The sequence below is a fragment of the Trachypithecus francoisi genome, unplaced genomic scaffold, assembly GCF_009764315.1.
Source record: "Trachypithecus francoisi isolate TF-2019V2 unplaced genomic scaffold, Tfra_2.0 Lachesis_group12, whole genome shotgun sequence".
In the NCBI taxonomy this organism is placed as follows: Eukaryota; Metazoa; Chordata; class Mammalia; order Primates; family Cercopithecidae; genus Trachypithecus; species Trachypithecus francoisi.
In genome coordinates this window covers 80,285,994-80,309,666 of record NW_022681457.1, presented here as the reverse complement: position 1 = coordinate 80,309,666, position 23,673 = coordinate 80,285,994, and the positions used below count along the sequence as shown (strand labels likewise).

At 43.5% G+C, this 23,673-nt stretch overlaps 1 pseudogene; it reads right to left on the bottom strand.

The window, feature by feature from the left end:
• The window catches only part of LOC117093555, a 28,307-nt pseudogene extending 5,730 nt beyond the window's left edge, over window positions 1-22,577 (bottom strand).
• Between the last annotated feature and the right edge of the window lie 1,096 nt (window positions 22,578-23,673).

Sequence of the window (23,673 nt, the reverse complement as noted above, 5' to 3'; positions counted from 1 at the left end):
TAAAAGAGATACTCAGAGAAAAAGGAATTGTGCTCTGGGTATATAATCTGTTTTCAAAATTCTGTACAAAAATATTCTTTGTTTTTCATCTCTTAGACAGGGATCTCACTCTGTCATCCAGGCTGGAGTGCAGTGGTGCAATCACAGCTCACTGCAGCCTGGAACTCCTAGGCTCCAGAGATCCTCCGACCTCAGCCCACAGAGTAGCTGGAACTACAGGCATGCACCACCATGCCCAACTAATTTTTGTTTTTTTTTGTTTTTTTTGGTAGAGATGAGGTTTTGCCATGTTGCCAAGGCTGGTCTCGAAGTCCTGGGTTCAAGCTCTCCGCTGGCCTTGGCCTCTCAAAGTGCTGGGACTACGGGCATGAGCCACCTCAATCGGCCGCCCGGCTAATTTTTTTTCTTCAATTTTTATTTATTTTTTATTTTTTGAGACAGAGTCTCACTCTGTCACCCAGGCTGGAGTGCAGTGGTGCAATCACGGCTCTCTGCAGCCTCAACCTCCTGGCTCAAGCGATTCTCCCACTTCAGCCCCTCAAGTAGCTGGGACTGCAGGCGTGCCCTACCACACCTGGCTAATTTTTGTATTTTTTGTAGCGATTGGGTTTCACCACATTTCCCAGACTGGCCTCCAACTCATGAGTTCAAGTAATCCACCTCCCTTGTCCTTCCAAAGTGCTAGGATTACAGGTGTGAACCACTAACCGCGGCTCTGCTAATTTTTAAAATAACTTTTTTAGCTTCGGAATGATTGCTTGTGGGTGGAGTCAGTGGAGGGAAACCGTGGTCAGGCACAGTGTGGCTAATTCCTGCAATCCCAGTTCTTTGGGAGGCTTCGGCAGAAGGATTGCTTGAGGCCAAAGTTGGAGACCAGCCTGGGCAACAGAGCGAGGCCCTATCTTTAAATAATAATAGATATGTATACACATATATTATATATATATATATATATATTTTTTTTTGAGACAAAGTCTTGCTCTGCTGCCAGGCTGGAGTGCAGTGGCAAGATTTCGGCTCACTGCAACCTCGGCCACCCAGGTTCAAGCAATTCTCCTGCCTCACCTTCCCGAGTAGCTGGGACTATAGGCGCATGCCACCATGCCCAGCTAATTTTTATATTTATACTAAAGATGCGGTTTCACCATGTTGGCCAGGATGTTCTCACTCTCTTGACCTCGTGATCCGCCCACTTGGCCTCCCAAAGTGCTGGGATTACAGGCGTGAACCACCATGCCTGGCCTAATAGCAATACATTTAAAAAGAAAAGTAAATCAAGAAATTAATAATTTTTTAGGCACGTGGCCTCACTCTGCTGCCCAGTCTCATCTGGAGCTCCTGGCCTCGAGATCTATAGCCTCAGCATCTTGAGTAGCTGAGATTACACGCATGAGCCACCACGGGCTTTTATCTCTTCTGCCTATGCTGTCTCATGAAGCTACTCCCTGAGAGTGTTAACCTTTGGGTTGACTTGCATTACATTTTTGGATAGTTCAACTTGGGACATCTTTGAAACCATAAGGCATCTTCCATTTGAAGGAGTATTTCTAGTAATCCTCATGTAACTTTCTGTTGAGATGTAATACAAATATTCTCAATGATTAATAACATAGGCAGACGTGTGGCTGCTGCTCACTGTCAAGTCACCTTTGGTCTTATCTCTGTGAACCAACCGGTTCTTTCTCACCACTTTTCCTGATACTGCCTTTCTCTATGATCATGGTTTCTCTTGCAGCCAGGCTCTTTTTTCCTGTGCCCCTCCCAGATGGCCACTTAATAGCATCAAAGATTTGCTTCCTCATCTTGCTTGGGCATCCAAAGGCAATGCACCCTCAAAGGCATTCTAGAAACAGTTTGCTACACTCCAACTTCTTCTGGAGTTGTTCAACGGTATATTAAAAATTGCCTTGTCATTTTTACAACGTGGGAAAAACTGGCAAGACAAAGAGAAACACATTAGGGGTGCCATAAGGTTGTTTCTACTCAGAAGAGTACTAAGTTATCTTCCGGTCATATTCCCTGGGGAAGGCGTTTCACCTCTGTGGAATTCTTCCCCCAAACCTATAACCTCAGCCTGATCGTGAAAAACCCCAATTGAGGGACATTCTAAAAGAATATGTGACCATGGCTAGGCGTGGTGGCTCACGCCTGTAATCCTAGCACTTTGGGAGACCAAGGTGGACAGATCACTTGAGGTCAGGAGTTCGAAACCAGCCTGGACAACATGGCAAAATCCTGTTTCTACTAAATATACAAAAATTAGCCAGGTGTGGTGGCACACACCTGTAATCCCAGCTACTGGGCAGGCTAAGGCAGGAGAATCGCTTGAACACAGGAGACTGAGGTTGCAGTGAGCCGAGACTGCACCACTGCACTCCAGCCTGGGTAACAGAGCAAGACTCTCCATCTCAAAAATAAATAATATAATATAATATAATATAATATAATATAATATAATATGTGACCAGCACTCTTCAAAAATGTCGAGGTCATGAAAATCGAGGCAACACAGAGAAACTCATAAATTGGTGGAGAGTGATGAAACATGCCAATTAATGCTATGTGATATCTTGGCCTGGATTCTGCAAAAGAAAAGTCTAGTGGACAAATTGTTTTAAACCAAATATAGCCCTCTTAGTCAATCCAAATATAGTCCTCTTAGTCAATCCAGTTAAAGGTTCATCAATTTTGTTAATGTTTTAGAACAACCAGTGTTAGGTTTCATTAATTTTCTATTTCTGTTTTCTATTCTTTATTTCATCTCTGCTCTTTGTTAGTTTTGGGTTAGTTTGCTGTTCTTTTTCTTTTCTTTTTTTTTTTTTTTGAGACGGAGTCTCGCTCTGTCGCCCAGGCTGGAGTGCAGTGGCGCGATCTCGGCTCACTGCAACCTCCGCCTCCTGGGTTTATGCCATTCGCCTGCCTCAGCCTCCCGAGTAGCTGGGACTACAGGCGCCCACCATCTCGCCTGGCTAGTTTTTTTTTTGTATTTTTTAGTAGAGACGGGGTTTCTCCGTGTAGGCCAGGATGGTCTTGATCTCCTGACCTCGTGATCCACCCGTCAAAGTGCTGGGATTACAGGCTTGAGCCACTGCGCCTGGCCCTAGTTTGCTGTTCTTTTTCTGACTATTAAAGTCTAAAGTTAGATTGTTGATTTGCGATCTTTCTTTCTTTCTTTCTTTCTTTCTTTCTTTCTTTCTTCTTTCTTTCTTTCCTTCCTTCCTTCCTTCCTTTCTTTCTTTCTTTCCTTCCTTCCTTCTTTCTTTCTTTCTTTCTTTCTCCTTCTTTTTCCTTTTTCTTTCTTTCTTTCTCTCTCTTTCTCTGTCTCCCTTTTTTTTTTTTTTTTTTTTTTTGAGACAGGGTCTCACTCTGTTGCCCAGGCTGGAGTGCAGTGTTATGATCACAGCTTACTACAACCATCCAGGCTCAAGTGATCCTCGCACCTCAACCTCCTGATAACTCTCCTGATAACCGGGACTACAGGTGCGCACCACCATGCCCAGCTAATTTTTGTATTTTTTTGTAGAGACAGGATTTTGCCATGCCCAGGTTGGTCTCAAACGCCTGGACTTAAGGAATCCACCCGCCATGGCCACCCAAAGTGCTGGAATTACAGACGTGAGCCACAGCACATGGCCTGATTTGAGATCTTTCTTCTTTTTTAATGTTAAACATTGACAGCTATACATTTCTCCCTTAGCACTGCTTTTACTACATCACAGAAATTTTCTTAATTTTTTTGAGACGGATTCTCACTCGTCACCCAGGCTGGAGTGCAGTGGCACGATCTTGGCTCACTGCAAGCTCTGCCTCCTGGGTTCATGCCATTCTCCTGCCTCAGCCTTCCGAGTAGCTGGGACTATAGGCGCCCGCCACCACACCTGGCTAATTTTTTGTATTTTTATAGAGATGGGGTTTCATGGATGATCTCAATCTCCTGACCTCGTGATCTGCCCACCTCGGCCTCCCAAAGTGCTGGGATTACAGGCGTGAGCCACCGCGCCCGGCCAGTTTTCATATTGTTATTAGGTCTTTTCATTTATTGAGGAAATGAAAATAGTGTGTTTTGAATTCCATTGTCTCTAACTCCTAATTTCTCTAGGATTTCTTATTTGATCCATTGGTTGTTTAAGAGTGTGTTTTTTAAATTTCCACAAATTTGTGCATTTTTCAGGTTTTATTCTGTTATTGATTTTTAACTTACTTTTGTGGTCAGATAAGGTACTTTGTATCATACCTATTTTTTTAAAATCTGTTGAGGATTGATTAGTGGCCTACTCTGTGGTCTATACTGGGGAATGCCCACGTGCGCTTGAGAAGAATGTGCATTGTGTTGTTGTCGGGTAGAGTGTTCTGCATATGTCTGTTAGATGTAGTTGGTATATTGTGTTGTTCAGGGCCTCTGCTTCTTTCCTTGTATTCTGTCTGACTGTACGATCCATTATTGCGAGTGGGATATTGAGGTCTCTGATTTCTTTCTTTTTTTTTTTTTTTGAGAGACAGTCTTGTTCTATAGCCCAGGCTGGAGTGCAGTGGCACCACCTGATCTCGTCGGCTCACTGCAACCTCCACCTCCTGGGTTCAAGTGATTCTCCTGCCTCAACCTCTGAGTAGCTGGGATTACAGACATGTACTACCATGCGCAGCTAATTTTTGTATTTTTAGTAGAGAGAGTGGTCTCTGCCATGTTGGCCAGGCTGGTCTTGAACTCCTGGCCTCATGTGATCTGCCCATCTCAGCCTCCAAAAGTGCTGGGATTACAGGCATGAGCTACCATGCCCAGCTGACATCTCTGACTATTATTGTAGAGCTGTTTCATTCTCCTCTCAATTCTTTTTTTTTTTTGGGACGACGTCTTGCTCTGTCGCCCAGGCTGGAGTGCAGTGGCCGGATCGCAGCTCACTACAAGCTCCGCCTCCCAGGTTTACACCATTCTTCTGCCTCAGCCTCCTGAGTAGCTGGGACTACAGGCGCCCGCCACCTTGCCCGGCTAGTTTTTTGTATTTTTTTAGTAGAGACGGGGTTTCACCGTGTTCGCCAGGATGGTCTCGATCTCCTGACCTCATGATCTGCCCGTCTCCCAGAGTGCTGGGATTACAGGCTTGAGCCACTGTGCCTGGCCGTCTCCCTTCAGTTCTATCAGTTTTTGCTTTATATATTTTGATGGTCTGTTATTAAGTACATAAATGTTTATAATTGTTTTATCTTCATGCTTTATTTTACCTTTTAACATGTAATCCCTTTCTTTGTCTTGTGTAATCTTTTTTGATTTAAAGTCTGTTTTGCGCGATGTTAGTATAGACACCCCACTCTCTTTTGTTGACTATTTGTATGTAATATCTTTTTCCATCCTTTTACTTTCAACCTATTTTTCTGTCTTTATCTAACGTGATCTCTTGTAAACATCATATATTTGATTCATGTTTTTTATCCATTATGCTGATTTCTGTATTTTGATTGGAGAGTTTAATCCATTTACATTTAAAGTATCTACTGACAAAGAGGGATTTAATTCTGTTTTCTATATGCCTTATAGCCTTTTTGTTCTTCATTCCTTGCATGACTGTCCTGTGTTAAGTTTTTTGTAGTGAAAAGTTTTAAATGCTTGTATGTGTATGTGTGTGTGTGTATCCTTTTGCACATATGCGATGGATGTTTTCTCTGTGGTTATCATAAGAATTACATTTGCCATCCTGAAATTATAATACTAATTTGAATTTATTTATTTATTTAGATGGAGTCTTGCTCTGCTGCCCAGGCTAGAGTGCAGTGGTGCAATCTCAGCTCACTACAACCTCTGCCTCCCTGGTTCAAGCGATTCTCCTGCCTCAGCCTCCCGAGTAGCTGGGATTACAGAAGTGTGCAACCATGGCTAATTTCTGTATTTTTAGTAGAGATGCAGTTTTGCCGTGATGCCCAGGCTAGTCTTGAACTCCTGACCTCAGGTGATCCACCCGCCTTGGCCTCCCAAAGTGCTGGGATTACAGGTGTGAGCCACCACGCCCAGCCTAATTTGAATTTATACCACCTTAACTTTAAAGGCGTACAAAAACTCTGCTCCTATACAGCTCTGTGCCCATCCCTTTCAGTTACTGATGTCATAAAATTACATTTTTGTGCATTGTACGTCCAAAAACACAAGCTTCTAATTGATTTTTTTAATGCGTAGTCTCTTAAATAACATAAACAAAATGTGGTGTTTTAAATGAAAGTTACATTAATACTAGCTTTTATAATGGCACATGTATTTTTTTGTAGAGATAGGGTCTCACTATGTTGCCTATGCTGGTCTCAAACTCCTGGGCTCAAGTGATCCACCCATATTGATCTCCCAAAGTGCTGGGATTACAGTTATGAGCTACCGTGGCTGGCCTCTTAATTTCTTCTTCATTTTTGATGGACAGTGTTGCCAGGTAGAGGATTCTTGCTTGACAGTTTTTTCCTTTCAGCATTTTTGCATCTATCAATCCACTGCCTTCTGGCCTCCACAGTTTCTGGTAAGAAATCAGGAGACAATCTTATTCAGAATCTCTTGTATGTAAACAGTTGCTTCTTCCTTGCTGTTTTCAAGATTTTCTCTTTGCCTTTGGCCTTCACAGTTTAACTATAATATTTCCTGGTGGGACCTCTCTTGAGTTTATTCCACTTCAACTTTGTTGAACAACTTGCATGTTTGTATTCATGTCTTTCATCCAGTTTGGGGCATTTCTAGCTCTTATTTCTGGGAAGAAAAAAAATTCCTTTTTCCCTTTCCCTCTTTTTCTTATGAAACTCCTACAGTGCATATGTTGGTCTGAATCTTCTTCTACCTACTCAAATCTGCTTTTGAATCCCTTTAGTCAAATTTACATTGTCGTTATTGTACTTCTCAGTTCCAGAATTTTTTCTTCCTTTTTATGTTTTCTGTCTCTTTGTTGAAAGTTCCATTTTATTCATATATCATTTTCTTAACTTTGTCCAAGTCTTCATTTAGCTCTTTGAGCATCTTTAAGACAGTTGTTCAGGAATGTTTTCTGTTGACATTTTTTTCCTTAGATAGGCCACACTTTACTGTTTCTTTGTATGTCTTGTGGTTTTGTTGTTATAGTTGAAAACTGCACTTTTGAATCTTATAATGTGGTAACTCTGGAAATAAAATTCTGTCCTTACCCAGGGTTTGCTTTTATTTTTTTTGGCACATGGATAAAAAAGCATGCTGTTTTTATTTTATTTTATTTTTATGGTCATATGGTGTCTCTAAGCTGGGGATAAGATTGGGAAATAAATTGAAGGTCTTCTCTGAGTCTGTGCCTTTCCCTGGACGTGCATGGTGCCTTTCCATATTCCCTTGTATATGTAGTTACTTTGGATGTCCTAGTCCTTAAATGTCTGGCCCCTAAAAGGGGGAAAAGGGAAAGATGAGGGGAGAAAAAACAGTCATTGGCTTTTTAAGTCTCCTAGAAGTCACTTTTCCAGTGTGGATTGTAAAAATGGCAATGGGGGTTACAACAATGGCAGCTCACTTCTGTGTCTACACCTCTGCCATCAGAAGCAGCAATCAGAGATCAAAACATAGATCCCAGATACGTGGAGGACAAGGTTCTTATTGCCTACCCTGGCTCCTGCAAGCCAAATTCAAATTGCTCCAAGAGTGTGAGAGCTGAAATTGACTGAAATGAGCCACAGTCTTCTCCTGGAAGTTGCAAGCTTTGTAATAAATTCCAGAGTTCCCACATAGTTATATCAGACAGATTCTGTCAGTACAATTGACTAGGTAGAGAGATTGATTCCTGGTGTTTTATACTCTGCCACCTTCCCTGATGTCATTATGATCTTACTATTTTATTTTGAGACAGGGTCTCACTCTGTCAACCAGGCTGGTGGGTGACAATCACAGCTCACTGCAACCACAACCTCCCGGGCTCAAGTGATCCTCCCACAACAGCCTCCTGAGTAGCTGAGACTATAGGCACCATGCCACCATGCCCAGCTAATTTTTGTTGTTGTTGTTGTATTTTTGTAGAGACAGGGTTTTGACACGTTGCCCAGGCTGGTCTTGAACTCCTAGGCTCAACCGATTTACCCACCTCAGCCTCCCAAAGTGCCAGGACTATAGGCATGAGCCACCGCACCCAACCCTTATTACTTTGTAGTTACTCTTTTCAACGGTTATTTCTCACTTGTCATTTATTTGATTTTTATTGTTGTTGTTGTTGATTTTTTTTGAAACAAGATCTCACTCTGTTGACTAGCTGTGCAATGTTGCAGTCACGACTCACTGCAGGCTCAACCTCCTGGGCTCAAGTAATCCTCCTGCCTCAGTCTCCAAGTAGCTGGCATATGCTACCATGCCCAGCTAATTTTTAATTTGTTTTGTAGAGACAGGATCTCATTATGTTGCCCAGGTTGGCCTTGAACTCCTGAGATCAAGCAGTCCCCTCACCTTTGCCTCCCAAAGTGCTGGGATTATAGGCATGAGCCACTGCATCCCATTCACTTGTCATTTCTTATTTGGTTATGCTATATAATGGTTTTCTATAGTTTTGATATTTTTCAAGGAACTAATTTTTAATTGCTTGATTAGCATACTTTTTATTATGTAGACTTTTTTGCTTTCTGATTCAATATTTCCCATTTTCATATTTAGCAATTTCATCTTTCTGTATCTTTTCAACTTGCTTTGCCATTCTGTTCCTTTTTGAGTTGTGTGTTTAATCCATTTATTTTAATCCACTTATCAATCATTTATTTTTGTTTTCTTCTAATAGGTCTTTTAAGCTTATTTACATTTATTGATACAACTTATTTGTTTAGTCTCAGTTGTATTATTTTGTATTATCTTTTCTGAATTTTCTATTTTTACCATACTCTGTTGTCTGTTTCCTTTGCTCATTTTCATTCTTTTTTTTTTTTATTTTTTTATTTTTTATTTTTTATTATACTTTAAGTTCTAGGGTACATGTGCATAACGTTTATATCATGTATAACTCCCCAATGCAATCCCTCCCTCCTCCCCCCTCCCCATGATAGGCCCCAGTGTGTGATGTTCCCCTTCCCGAGTCCAAGTGATCTCATTGTTCAGTTCCCACCTATGAGTGAGAACATGCGGTGTTTGGTTTCTCTTCTTGTGATAGTTTGCTAAGAATGATGGTTTCCAGCTGCATCCATGTCCCTACAAAGGACGCAAACTCATCCTTTTTGATGGCTGCATAGTATTCCATGGTGTATATGTGCCACATTTTCTTAATCCAGTCTGTCACAGATGGACATTTGGGTTGATTCCAAGTCTTTGCTATTGTGAATAGTGCCGCAATAAACATACGTGTGCATGTGTCTTTGTAGTAGAGTAATTTATAATCCTTTGGGTATATACCCAGTAGTGGGATAGCTGGGTCATATGGTACATCTAGTTCTAGATCCTTGAGGAATCGCCATACTGTTTTCCATAATGGTTGAACTAGTTTACAATCCCACCAACAGTGTAAAAGTGTTCCTATTTCTCCACATCCTCTCCAACATCTATTGTTTCCTGACTTCTTAATGATTGCCATTCTAACTGGTGTGAGATGGTATCTCATTGTGGTTTTGATTTGCATTTCTCTGATGGCGAGTGATGACGAGCATTTTTTCATGTGTCTGTTGGCTGTATGGATGTCTTCTTTTGAGAAATGTCTGTTCATATCCTTTCCCCACTTTTTGATGGGGTTGTTTGTTTTTTTCTTGTATATTTGTTTGAGTTCTTTGTAGATTCTGGATATTAGCCCTTTGTCAGATGAGTAGGTTGCAAAAATTTTCTCCCATTCTGTAGGTTGCCTGTTCACTCTGATGGTAGTTTCTTTTGCTGTGCAAAAGCTCTTTAGTTTAATGAGATCCCATTTGTCAATTTTGGCTTTTGCTGCCGTTGCTTTTGGTGTTTTAGACATGAAGTCCTTGCCCATGCCTATGTCCTGAATGGTACTACCTAGATTTTCTTCTAGGGTTTTTATGGTATTAGGTCTAACATTTAAGTCTCTAATCCATCTTGAATTAATTTTCGTATAAGGGGTAAGGAAAGGATCCAGTTTCAGCTTTCTACTTGTGGCTAGCCAATTTTCCCAGCACCATTTATTAAATAGGGAATCCTTTCCCCATTTCTTGTTTTTGTCATGTTTGTCAAAGATCAGATGGCTGTAGATGTGTGGTATTATTTCTGAGGACTCTGTTCTGTTCCACTGGTCTATTTCTCTGTTGTGGTACCAGTACCATGCTGTTTTGGTTACTGTAGCCTTGTAGTATAGTTTGAAGTCAGGTAGCGTGACGCCTCCAGCTTTGTCCTTTTGACCTAGGATTGTCTTGGCAATGCGGGCTCTTTTTGGTTCCATATGAACTTTAAAGCAGTTTTTTCCAATTCTGTGAAGAAACTCATTGGTAGCTTGATGGGGATGGCATTGAATCTATAATAACCTTGGGCAGTATGGCCATTTTCACGATATTGATTCTTCCTATCCATGAGCATGGTATGTTCTTCCATTTGTTTGTGTCCTCTTTGATTTCACTGAGCAGTGGTTTGTAGTTCTCCTTCAAGAGGTCCTTTACATCCCTTGTAAGCTGGATTCCTAGGTATTTTATTCTCTTTGAAGCAATTGTGAATGGAAGTTCATTCCTGACTTGGCTCTCTGCTTGTCTGTTACTGGTGTATAAGAATGCTTGTGATTTTTGCACATTAATTTTGTATCCTGAGACTTTGCTGAAGTTGCTTATCAGCTTAAGGAGATTTTGGGCTGAGACGATGGGTTTTTCTAAATATACAATCATGTCATCTGCAAACAGGGACAATTTGACTTCTTCTTTTCCTAACTGGATACCCTTGATTTCTTTCTCTTGCCTGATTGCCCTAGCCAGAACTTCCAACACTATGTTGAATAGGAGTGGTGAGAGAGGGCATCCCTGTCTTGTGCCAGTTTTCAAAGGGAATTTTTCCAGTTTTTGCCCATTCAGTATGATATTAGCTGTGGGTTTGTCGTAAATAGCTCTTATTATTTTGAGGTACGTTCCATCAATACCGAATTTATTGAGCGTTTTTAGCATAAAGGGCTGTTGAATTTTGTCAAAAGCCTTTTCTGCATCTATTGAGATAATCATGTGGTTCTTGTCTTTGGTTCTGTTTATATGCTGGATTACGTTTATTGATTTGCGAATGTTGAACCAGCCTTGCATCCCAGGGATGAAGCCCACTTGATCATGGTGGATAAGCTTTTTGATGTGCTGCTGAATCCGGTTTGCCAGTATTTTATTGAGAATTTTTGCATCGATGTTCATCAGGGATATTGGTCTAAAATTCTCTTTTTTGTTGTGTCTCTGCCAGGCTTTGGTATCAGGATGATGTTGGCCTCATAAAATGAGTTAGGGAGGATTCCCTCTTTTTCTATTGATTGGAATAGTTTCAGAAGGAATGGTACCAGCTCCTCCTTGTACCTCTGGTAGAATTCAGCTGTGAATCCATCTGGTCCTGGACTTTTTTTCGTGGGTAGGCTATTAATTGTTGCCTCAATTTCAGAGCCTGTTATTGGTCTATTCAGGATTCAACTTCTTCCTGGTTCAGTCTTGGGAGAGTGTAAGTGTCCAGGAAATTATCCATTTCTTCTAGATTTTCTAGTCGATTTGCGTAGAGGCATTTATAGTATTCTCTGATGGTTGTTTGTATTTCTGTGGGGTCGGTGGTGATATCCCCTTTATCATTTTTTATTGTGACTATTTGATTCCTCTCTCTTTTCTTCTTTATTAGTCTTGCTAGCGGTCTGTCAATTTTGTTGATCTTTTCAAAAAACCAACTCCTGGATTCATTGATTTTTTGGAGGGTTTTTTGTGACTCTATCTCCTTCAGTTCTGCTCTGATCTTAGTTATTTCTTGCCTTCTGCTAGCTTTTGAATGTGTTTGCTCTTGCCTCTCTAGTTCTTTTAATTGTGATGTTAAAGTGTCAATTTTAGATCTTTCCTGCTTTCTCTTGTGGGCATTTAGTGCTATAAATTTCCCTCTACACACTGCTTTAAATGTGTCCCAGAGATTCTGGTATGTTGTATCTTTGTTCTCATTGGTTTCAAAGAACATCTTTATTTCTGCTTTCATTTCGTTATGTACCCAGTAGTCATTCAGGAGCAGGTTATTCAGTTTCCATGTAGTTGAGCGGTTTTGATTGAGTTTCTTAGTCCTGAGTTCTAGTTTGATTGCACTGTGGTCTGAGAGACAGTTTGTTATAATTTCTGTTCTTGTACATTTGCTGAGGAGTGCTTTACTTCCAATTATGTGGTCAATTTTGGAATAAGTGCGATGTGGTGCTGAGAAGAATGTATATTCTGTTGATTTGGGGTGGAGAGTTCTATAGATGTCTATTAGGTCCGCTTGGTGCAGAGATGAGTTCAATTCCTGGATATCCTTGTTAACTTTCTGTCTCGTTGATCTGTCTAATGTTGACAGTGGAGTGTTGAAATCTCCATTATTATTGTATGGGAGTCTAAGTCTCTTTGTAGGTCTCTAAGGACTTGCTTTATGAATCTGGGTGCTCCTGTATTGGGTGCATATATATTTAGGAGAGTTAGCTCTTCCTGTTGAATTGATCCCTTTACCATTATGTAATGGCCTTTTTGTCTCTTTTGATCTTTGATGGTTTAAAGTCTGTTTTATCAGAGACTAGGATTGCAACCCCTGCTTTTTTTGTTCTCCATTTGCTTGGTAGATCTTTCTCCATCCCTTTATTTTGAGCCTATGTATGTCTCTGCATGTGAGATGGGTCTCCTGAATACAGCAGACTGATGGGTCTTGACTCTTTATCCAGTTTGCCAGTCTGTGTCTTTTAATTGGAGCATTTAGTCCATTTACATTTAAGGTTAATATTGTTATGTGTGAACTTGATCCTGTCATTATGATATTAACTGGTTATTTTGCTCATTAGTTGATGCAGTTTCTTCCTAGCCTCGATGGTCTTTACATTTTGGCATGTTTTTGCAATGGCTGGTACCGGTTGTTCCGTTCCATGTTTAGGGCTTCCTTCAGGGTCTCTTGTAAGGCAGGCCTGGTGGTGACAAAATCTCTAAGCATTTGCTTATCTGTAAAGGATTTTATTTCTCCTTCACTGATGAAACTTAGTTTGGCTGGATATGAAATTCTGGGTTGAAAATTCTTTTCTTTAAGAACGTTGAATATTGGCCCCCACTCTCTTCTGGCTTGTAGAGTTTCTGCCGAGAGATCTGCTGTTAGTCTGATGGGCTTCCCTTTGTGGGTAACCCGACCTTTCTCTCTGGCTGCCCTTAAGATTTTTTCCTTCATTTCAACTTTGGTGAATCTGGCAATTATGTGTCTTGGAGTTGCTCTTCTGGAGGAGTATCTTTGTGGCGTTCTCTGTATTTCCTGAATTTGAATGTTGGCCTGCCCTACTAGGTTGGGGAAGTTCTCCTGGATGATATCCTGAAGAGTGTTTTCCAACTTGGTTCCATTTTCCCCCTCACTTTCAGGCACCCCAATCAGACGTAGATTTGGTCTTTTTACATAATCCCATACTTCTTGCAGGCTTTGTTCATTTCTTTTTCTTCTTTTTTCTTTTGGTTTCTCTTCTCGCTTCATTCATTCATTTGATCCTCAATCGCTGATACTCTTTCTTCCAGTTGATCGAGTCGGTTACTGAAGCTTGTGCATTTGTCACGTATTTCTCGTGTCATGGTTTTCATCTCTGTCATTTCGTTTATGATCTTCTCTGCATTAATTAGTCTAGCTGTCAATTCTTCCACTTTTTTTTCAAGATTTTTAGTTTCTTTGCGCTGGGTACGTAATTCCTCCTTTAGCTCTGAGAAGTTTGATGGACTGAAGCCTTCTTCTCTCATCTCGTCAAAGTCATTCTCTGACCAGCTTTGATCCGTTGCTGGCGATGGGCTGCGCTCCTTTGCAGGGGGAGATGCGCTCTTATTTTTTGAATTTCCAGCTTTTCTGCCCTGCTTTTCCCCATCTTTGTGGTTTTATCTGTCTCTGGTCTTTGATGATGGTGACGTACTGATGGGGTTTTGGTATAGGTGTCCTTCCTGTTTGATAGTTTTCCGTCTGACAGTCAGAAGGACTGTCTGTTGGTCTGTTGGAGATTGCTTGAGGTCCACTCCAGACCCTGTTTGCCTGGGTATCAGCAGCAGAGGTTGCCAAAGATAGAATATTGCTGAGCAGCGAGTGTACCTGTCTGATTCTTCCTTTGGAAGTTTCCTCTCAGGGATGACTCCACCCTGTGAGGTGTGGGGTGTCAGACTGCCCCTAGTGGGGGATGTCTCCCAGCTAGGCTACTCAGGGGTCAGGGACCCACCTGAGCAGGCAGTCTGTCCGTTCTCGGATCTCAACCTCCGCCTTGGGAGATCCACGGCTCTCCCCAAAGCTGTCAGACAGAGTCGTTCGCCTCTGCACCGCCCCCGCTGCTTTCCCTATTGGACCTCAGCTGTGGGCTGTCCCCAGAGGTGGAGTCTACAGAGACAGGCAGGTTTCCTTGAGCTGCTGTGAGCTCCACCCAGTTCGAGCTTCCCAGCGGCTTTGTTTACCTACTTAAGCCTCAGCAATGGCGGCGCCCCTCCCCCAGCCTCGCTGCTACCTTGCGGATAGATCCCCGCAGACTGCTGTGTTAGCAGTGAGGGAGGCTCCGTGGGCGTGGGACCCTCCCGGCAGGTGTGGGATATATTCTCCTGGTGTGCCTGTTTCCTTAAAGCGCAGTATTGGGGTGGGAGTTACGCGATTTTCCAGGTGTTATGTGTCTCAGTTCCCCTGGCTAGGAAAACGGATTTCCTTCCCCCTTGCGCTTCCAGGTGAGGCGATGCCTCGCCCTGCTTCAGCTCACGCTGGTCAGGCTGCAGCAGCTGACCAGCACCGATTGTCCGGCACTCCCTAGAGAGATGACCCCAGTACCTCAGTTGAAAATGCAGAAATCACCCGTCTTCTGTGTTACTCGCGCTGGGAGTTGGAGACTGGAGCTGTTCCTATTCGGCCATCTTGCTCCGCCCCTCATTTTCATTCTTAAAAAAAAAAAAAAACAATTCAGAGCAGCTGAACCACTGCAAATGGTACAAATAACAGATTTATTACAGGTACTAGGCCTTGTATAACTTTAGGATTTAGTGAATAAGTCTTTGTAAGACTTGCCTGTGTGACTGATGCTGGTCTGAAGTCAGCAGGGCCAGCAGTAAGGAAGGGAAGATGGATGTGAAGTTAGGAAATCAGGGATGAGGCCGGGCGCGGTGGCTCAAGCCTGTAATCCCAGCACTTTGGGAGGCCGAGACGGGCGGATCACGAGGTCAGGAGATCGAGACCATCCTGGCTAACACAGTGAAACCCCATCTCTACTAAAAAAATACAAAAAAACTAGCCGGGCGAGGTGGCGGCGCCTGTAGTCCTGGCTCCTCGGGAGGCTGAGGCAGGAGAATGGTGGGAACCCAGGAGACGGAGCTTGCAGTGAGCTGAGATCCGGCCACTGCACTCCAGCCTGGGTGACAGAGCGAGACTCCGTCTCAAAAAAAAAAAAAAAAAAAAAAAGGAAATCAGGGATGGGCAAACGGGAACTTTTGAGGACAAACTAGAATGGCATCGAATCTCATGCCTCAGGTCTCAATGTTGTAGGTGACCTGTAGGAGAAACTGGTTCTCTTCACCATGGGTAGCACACATACCTGGCCCAGGATTCAGAGAATTTGAGAGAGATTGGACAGGAGCTGGGGTAGCAGCTGGTCTGGCTGTCCCACTGCAACAAAGTGAGCAGTAGATCAGGAACAATGCAACTGTAATTGTATCTTGTGGCCAATCCTAACTCAGAATGATACAGGGAAGGACGTTTGCAGAAACCGTTTAAATGGATTTAGCTAAACTGAAACATCACAAAATCCGTGTGTGTGTGTGTGTGTGGTGTGTGTGTGTGTGTAAAATTTAAGGTTTTCGTTTTTTCTAATTGTTATATTTTGTACTTTCACTTCCCGCTTTCCTTTAGGCAATGACTTAAACAAATTTTTTAAAAAATATTTTCTGTAAGTTGTTACTTTTTTAAGAGATGGGATCTTACTATGTTGCCCAGGCAGGTCTTAAACTCCTGGGCTCAAGCAATCCTCCCACCTTGGCCTCTCAAAGTGCTAGGATTACAGGCATGAACCACCAGGCCTGACCTCCTTTTGTTATAAAACTATTGTCATAAAACTAACTTGTGCCAGGCACCATGGTTCATGCCTGTAATCCCAGTACTTTGGGAGGCTGAGACAGGCAGACTGCTTGAGGTCAGGAGTTCAAGACCAGCCTGGCCAACATGGTGAAACCCCATCTCTACTAAAAATGCCAAAAATCAGCTGGGTGTGATGGTGTGCGCCTGTAATCCCAGCTACTCAGGAGGCTGAGGCAGGAGAATTGCTTGAACCCAGGAGGCAGAGGTTGCAGTGAGCTGAGATTATGTCATTACACTCCAGGCTGGGTGACAGAGCGAGACTCCTCAAAAAAAGAAAAACAAAACAAAACAAAAACTAACTTGTAACCTCTTCCTCACTCTTCCCTCTTTTCCCCCATCATCCAAAGTTTAGTTTTTCTTTGTACTTTCAAATAAACCTAGGCTTCCATGTTTTGATTTCTCCGCTTTATGTAGTATCTTGTGACATATAGCTATTGCTTCTAAATCAGTTAATGAGTTTCTGGGCTTTCCTGTCTTCTCCCCCTTTTTAAGTGTTATTATTTCCATGTTGACAGAGCATATCAGATTTTCATATTAGTTACTATCCTTATCTCCACATTTGTTTTAGCCTCACATTTTCAGCTAAACGCAGTCAAGGTTTGCCACAAATATTTTTGCCAACGTTTTTCCAATTATCTTTTCTAGCCCATTCCCTCTTAGGTTCATCAAGAAGAGGCAATGGGAACAATATTCTCCAAGTTCTGGCATGTTTAAAATTGCTCTCCTACAGCCTTGATATTGCAAGTTAACTTATCCATAGTGTCTTTCCTCTGTTTTCTTGTATTGAATGTTTACGTCAAGAACATAATGTCAATACATGTATCATGGTCCATGGCTATTCCTGCACACTTTTAGTTTTTGTTTGCGTGGATTTTTTCCCCATCCCTTCATGTCTTTTTTGTTTGTTTGTTTGTTTGTTTGTTTCTGTTTTGTTGAGACTGAGTTTCGCTCTTGTCGTCCAAGTTGGAATGCAATGGCGTGATCTCAGCTCCCTTCAACTTCCGCCTCCCAGGTTCAAGCAATTCTCCTGCCTCAGCCTCCTGAGTAGTTGAGATTACAAGCATGCACCACCACGTCTGGCTAATTTTTGTATTTTCAGTAGAGACGGGGTTTCACCATGTTGCCCAGGCTGTTCTCAAACTCCTGACCTCAGGTGATCTGCCCAACTCGGCCTCTCAAAGTGCTCGGATTACAGGCATGAGCCACCATGCCTGGCCTCTCACTCCTTCATGTCTATGTATGTCTTTTTTTTTTTTTTTTTTTTTTGAGAGAGCCTTGCTCTGTCACCTAGGCTAGAGTGCAGTGGTGCAATCTCCGCTCACTACAACTTCCACCTCCGGGGTTTAAGCAATTCTCCTGCCTCAGCCTCCCAAGTAGCTGGGATTACAGGCACCCACCACTATGCCCGGCTAAGTTTTGTATTTTTAGTCGAGACGGGGTTTCACCATCTTGGCCAGGCTGGTCTCAAACTCCTGACCTCAAGTGGTCCACCCACCTCAGCCTCCCAAAGTGCTGGGGTTACAGACGTGAGCCACCATGCCCAGCCCTAGGCAAAGTGAGTTTCCTGCAGGTGGCATACAGTTGGATCTTGTTTTATTTTGTTTTTTTTTAATCCATTCAACCAGTTTATGTTTTTCAGTTGGGGAATTTAAATCATTTACATTCAAATTCAAGGTTATTATTGATAGGTTGAAAGTAAAATACTCCTGTCATTTTGTTAGTTGTTTTCTGATTATTTTGTATGTCTTATGTTCCTTTCTTCATCTTTTATTGTTTATCTTTATGATTTGGTGTTTTTTTGTAGTGATAATGTTTGAGTGCTTTCTCTTTCTCATTTGCGTGTCCTCTCCACCAGTGAGTTTTATACTTTCATGATAGTTATTGTCCTTTTTCTCTCAGATGTAGGACTTCCTTAAGCATTTCTTGTAGGGCCAGTGTAGTGATGATGAATTCCCTCAATATTTCTTTTTCATTTTTGAAGAATAGCTTTGATGGATATAGCATGCTTGTCTGAAAATTCTTTTCTTTTTGCACTTGGAATAATCATCCCATTCTTTCCTGGCCTATACAGTTTCTGCTGAGAAATCTACTGTTAGTCTGATGGAAATTTCCTTATATGTGACTTGATGCTTTTTGCTTGTCGTGTTTAGAATTCTCTCTTTGTCTTTTACTTCATTTTTTATTTTTTTGAGACGAGGTCTTGCTATGTTGCCCAGGCTCGAGTGCAGTGGCTACTTTACAGGCACAATCATAGCACACTACAGCCTCAAACTCCTGGCCTCAAGCCTTCCAAGTAGCTGCCTCAGCCTCCCAAGTAGCTGGGATTACAGCTGTGTGCCCAACATCTTTGACTTTTGGTAGTTTGATGATAATGTGCTCTGATGAAGACTATTTTTGGGTTGAATCTATTTGGGGATCTTTAAGCTTCCTGTATCTCGATATCTGTATATCTTAGAAGACTTTAAAAGTTTTCAGCTATTATTTTGTTAAATAGGTTTTCTATGCCTTTGCTTATCTCTTCTCCTTCTGAAATTGCCAAAGTTTGAATATTTGGTTGCTTTATAATATCTCATATGTCATCCATGCTTTTTTCATTCTTTTTTCATTTATTTTTGTCTGACTGGGTTATTTCAAATGACCTGACTTCAAGTTCTGAAATTCTTTCTTGTGCTTGATCTAGTTTATTGTTAAAGCTCTTGAATGAATTTTTTATTGATTCATTGAACTGTTTGGTTCCAGGATTTCTGTTTTTCTTTTACATCTTTTTGTTGTATTTTGTATCTTTATTGAATTTTATCTCTTTGTTGGATTTTATCTCTGTTGAATTTCTCATTCAGATCATGAATTTTCTTGATTTATTTCTATCATTTATCTGTGTTCGCTTGTATCTCACTGAGTTTCTTTAATATCATTATTTGTATTCTTTTTCAGGCCACTTTATAGATTTCCTCTTCTTTGTGTTGCTACTGGAGAATTATTGTCTTCATTTAGAAGCATCATGTTTCCTTGCTTTTTCATGTGTCTTATGTCCTTATATTGATATCTGCAAGTCTGGTGTAACAGTTGCTTGTTCCAGTTTTACAGATTGGATTTTGTAGGGGAAGGCTCTTTCCTAGAGCTGCATCTATAGTTGGTTGGCAGGGTACTTTGGCTTTGACTCTGGGTGGGTGCAGTAGTGTAGTCTCCATGTGATGTCTTCACCTATAATCAGCATCAGTGGTGGTTGTGAGTTCCTTGGTGGCTTGGGATATAGTTATTAGTAGGAGCTGTGACAAGGCTTTCCTGCGGAAAGTTGGGCCAATTCTCAACTGCCAGTGGTGGCAGTGGTGGGTCAAGTGTGCCAGTCCTCAGGCCCTGGATGGTGTATGTGGGTGCTGGCAGTGGTGGGTATGAGCAGGCCAGTGTTTAGGCTTCCAGGTGGTATGCTCAGGTACCAGCAGTGGCAGTAGTGAGCTGAGTGGGTATGCCCTTGGACCACCAGGTGGTGTGCGTGGCATTGGTGGTGGTCGTAGCATCAGCGGACAACCCTTAAGCCCTGGAGCAGGATGCATAGCAGTCAGTGCTGGTGGTGGACTGGGAGGGCCAGTCCCTTGTCCCCTGAGAGGTACACATGTAATCTGGTGGTGGGTGGGTGGGCCTGTCCTTATGCCCCTAGAAGGCATACACATGCACCAGTGGTGGAGGGCAGGGTGGCCAAATTATCCCCAGGCTCCTGGATAGTATAAGTGGGTGGTGGTGGCAGATGGGGCAGACCCATCCTGAGGTCCCTGGATGATGCACATGGGTGCCAACACCTCTCCTCCAGCATAAGGACAGTACACAGGTGGGCTGTTCCCCAGGCTTTCTGTAAAGGCACATGCAGGTGCACGGTGGCCCTTCTTCTGAGAGGAGTGGGGTTGCTGTCAGTGGCAGCGGCCCTGGGGCAGGCAGCACTCAGGCTCTGGGAAGCAGATGCTTTGGCTTCCTTTGTCCCAGGTCAGTCTTCCTGGTGCACTGCTTTGCCTGTTCCCTAAGGTGTAGAACATTGCATGGGCTAGAGTGCTGGAAACCCAGCAACACTGCTAGGTCCAGCTGGCATCTCAATACTACAGGCTTCTGAGGATGTGAGGGGATGTCACTGGGGTCCAGGGATGTGGAAGTGCAGGGGCTGTTGGGCCCCAGGGCAGGATGCAGTCTGGTGGGAAGCTCTCAAATGCCCTATGCTGCAGCTGCCTGGGTCTCGGGGGGATGTGGGACTTAGCATGAACTCCCTGTCTGAAACAATGCCATCATGTGTCTCCAGGCAGCTCCCTATTCTAGTCTCAGGGCTTGCAAGAGCCAAGGGGCCTTCCCACAGCTAGGCTTGCAGGAGTCTGCAGTGGGAATGTAGGCTGCTGGAGATCTCTCAACATCTCCCTGCAACTGGGAGTTGTAAGCCGATCCTGGCAGGCCCGGCTGCTTTACTTCTCTCGCCTTCCATGCCTCAGAGATTCCCTGCCACTTCCCTGATGAATTCCAGTGTTCTCTCTTAGAAGCTCTATTTGACATGTGGTTATCTACTTGCTGTGTTGGTCATTCTTTGTGGAGGAGGCACAGTAATCAATTATGCCTACATAATGGCACCTCTAGTCAGCTATCTTGAATCCCCCTCTTAAGGGTTTTTATAATCTCTTGGGAGTCCAATAGCAAGCTAGTTCTCAAAGGAAGAGTGTACTGAGGAGGACATGCTTTCCAAATGATACTCTATCTAATAGAGGAAAGCTGGCCTCCACCGGAAATTTCAAATGAATTGTCCTTGTAGCCTTAATGTACTTATGTTAATATCAAACCAGAGATTCTCAAACTAAAGGCCCTAAAGCTCCCATAGTTTCATTGTTTTAACTAGTCAAGTAAGAGATTACTTCAGGCTTCAATGTTTTCCCCCATCGTCTCCTACTGATTAAGGAAAAGAAGAAAAGGAAGAATGGAGTGTTAGAGAGCCTGTGATACAATAAGAAATATACATCTGGTCTTTGTCCTCAGTTGCTGACAGTTTCCAAAACTTGGAATTTTCTGAGTGATAGGGGTGATAGGGCATCTTTTGTTATTCATAAAAAGCCCTTTTCAACCATACCTAAGTTTATGCTAATAAAGTGGCTCTTGGTGGCCCCTGGGGAGCTAGGGGGCTGGCGGCCAGAGGATCCAGTCTTGTGATTAGAGGGTTGGAACTTTCAGCCCCATCCCTGGACCTCTGGGGGAGGAGCGGAGCTGGAGATTGAGTTAATCACCAGTGGCCACTGATTTAATCAATTATGCCTACGTAATGAAGCCTCTGTAAAAATCCCGAGACAACGGGGCTCAGGACCATCTGGGTCAGTGAACACATCCCCATGCCAGGAGGGTGATGCACCTCAAACTCCATGGAGACAGAAGTCCTGTGCTCAGCACCTTCCAGACCTCGCCCTAGGCGCCTCTTCATTTGGCTGCTCACTGGTGTCCTTTATAATATCTTTTATAATAAACCAATAAACCCAAGTAAAGTGTTTCCCTGAGTTTTGTGGGCCATTTTATCAAATTATCAAAACTGAAGAGGGGGTCAAGGAAACCTCCAATTTATATTTGGTTAGTCAGAAGTACATGTGGTAACCTGGGACTTTCAACTGGTAGTTGGGGCAGTGTTGTGGGACTGAGCCCTTAACAGGTTAGGCCTGCACTAACTCCAGGTAGCTTGTATCAGAATTAAATGGAATTGTTAGACACCTAGTTGGTGTCCAGAGAGTTGGAGAACTGGTTGTTGGTGGTGTGTAAAAAATCCACACACTGGTGTTTGAAGTGATGTGAGTAAAAACAGTTTTGAGAGTCCTCTGGGAAATTTTCCTATAGTGGGCCCTGGATCCCATAAAACTGTCATATAACTATTTATCCTTCTCAGGGGAAGCATATGGGATTAACAGACTGTGACAGTGGTCTTTTACTTTTCCATAATATTTTAACTTTTATCTGTTAAAACGCATCCAAGGCCAAAGAAAGCTACTTTTCTTCTCCCCTCAAAACAAGCCAGATGGTTTAATGGCCTGCCTCCAGGGCCCACGGGCGCATCACAAACCCTTAAATAAGGCCCAGAGCTTGCCAGCCTCTGGTTCAGCCCAGCACCCCACAGGCAGGTGGCCCACAGCAGGCCTAGCTGGTGGGTTCTGGCTTGGGGAGTACCAGGATTCCCAGTCCAGATCTTCAGAGACCTTCCAGCACTGAGCTGCCATTTAGCCTGCCTGCACCAGTCCCTGAGTCCCAAGCAGCTGCTTGGCTTCCAGAAAACATGTTTCCTGGCGTAATGCCTGAGGTGGGAGAGGCAGTTCAGGGAAGCCACTGAGGACAGGTCTGGGGCGTCCTGGGGTGGGAGCAGCAGGTCCAGAACAAGGATGCCAGCCCCAGGTGGCATCACTGCACCAATAGCGGGGATTGGGAGTGGGCAGCGCAGGCTCCCTCAGGGAGCTCCAGGCTTGGGGGTTGGGCCAGCCCAATCCCACATACTGATGAGGGGGTGACTCTAGAAAATGTGAGCCACATCCACCGCACATTGTACCACTCTAAGACAGCCACGTCCTAGGACACAGGAAGACTTTCTACAGGAAGGCTCTCAGCCTCCTATTCCGGGCCCTGTCCCGGGGAGGAAGCAGAGACCAAACCTTAACGGGATATGTGTCAGGTAGCATCTCCACAACAACCCTGTGAGGTAGGTTGCGTTGTTCTATTGTACAGATGGAGGATGAGGGCTCAGCAGAGGTGAAGAGTCTTGCCCAGGTCATGCAGCAAGGAACGCCAGCCAGGATTCAAGCCCAGATCTGTCAGGTTCCAAAGCCCACGTGTTTTCTCTAGGGAAGACATAGGAAGTGGTCCTATCCAATAAAGACCCTCAGGTTAAAAGCTCAGGGGCTCTCAGCCCACCCTGGGTCAAAAGCTGAAACCCCTCCACGGGAGTAGCCCCCAGCCCCAGCATCTACTTCTGGCCCTGGGGCAGCCAGGCAGGCAGGAGGGAGGGTTAAGAGTGATCGCTACCCACAAAGCACCAGCAACCAGTGCTACAGGTGATGGCTCTGGCTGCCCAGAAGCTGTGGGCGGGGCAAGGGCCGGTCTGGTCCTGAGGCCCTGTGGCCCCAGGTGGGCAGAGCCAGGCCATTGAGCCAGGCAGTCTCTAGCAGGCTGCAGAAGTGGGCCTTCAGTGTGGGGCCAGATGGGTTGGCACTGGCAGCAGGGATAGGTGTGGCACCACAGGACTCTTCCCCAGCAGCTGCTTTTGCTCAAAGAAAGCAACTTAAAGAAAGTAATTTATATTAAAATTTTTATTTGATTTAACACTTGACCTTTTTAGCTCAGTGCTTCACCTGGGGAGACGGGAATGAGGGAATTAATACCTTTTTATTATGGAAAATGTCAAACACACACGAAGCTGAGAGAATGGTATAATAAGCGTCCACGCACCTATCACTCAGTTTCTTTTTTTTTTTTTTTTTTTTTTGAGACGGAGTCTCGCTCTG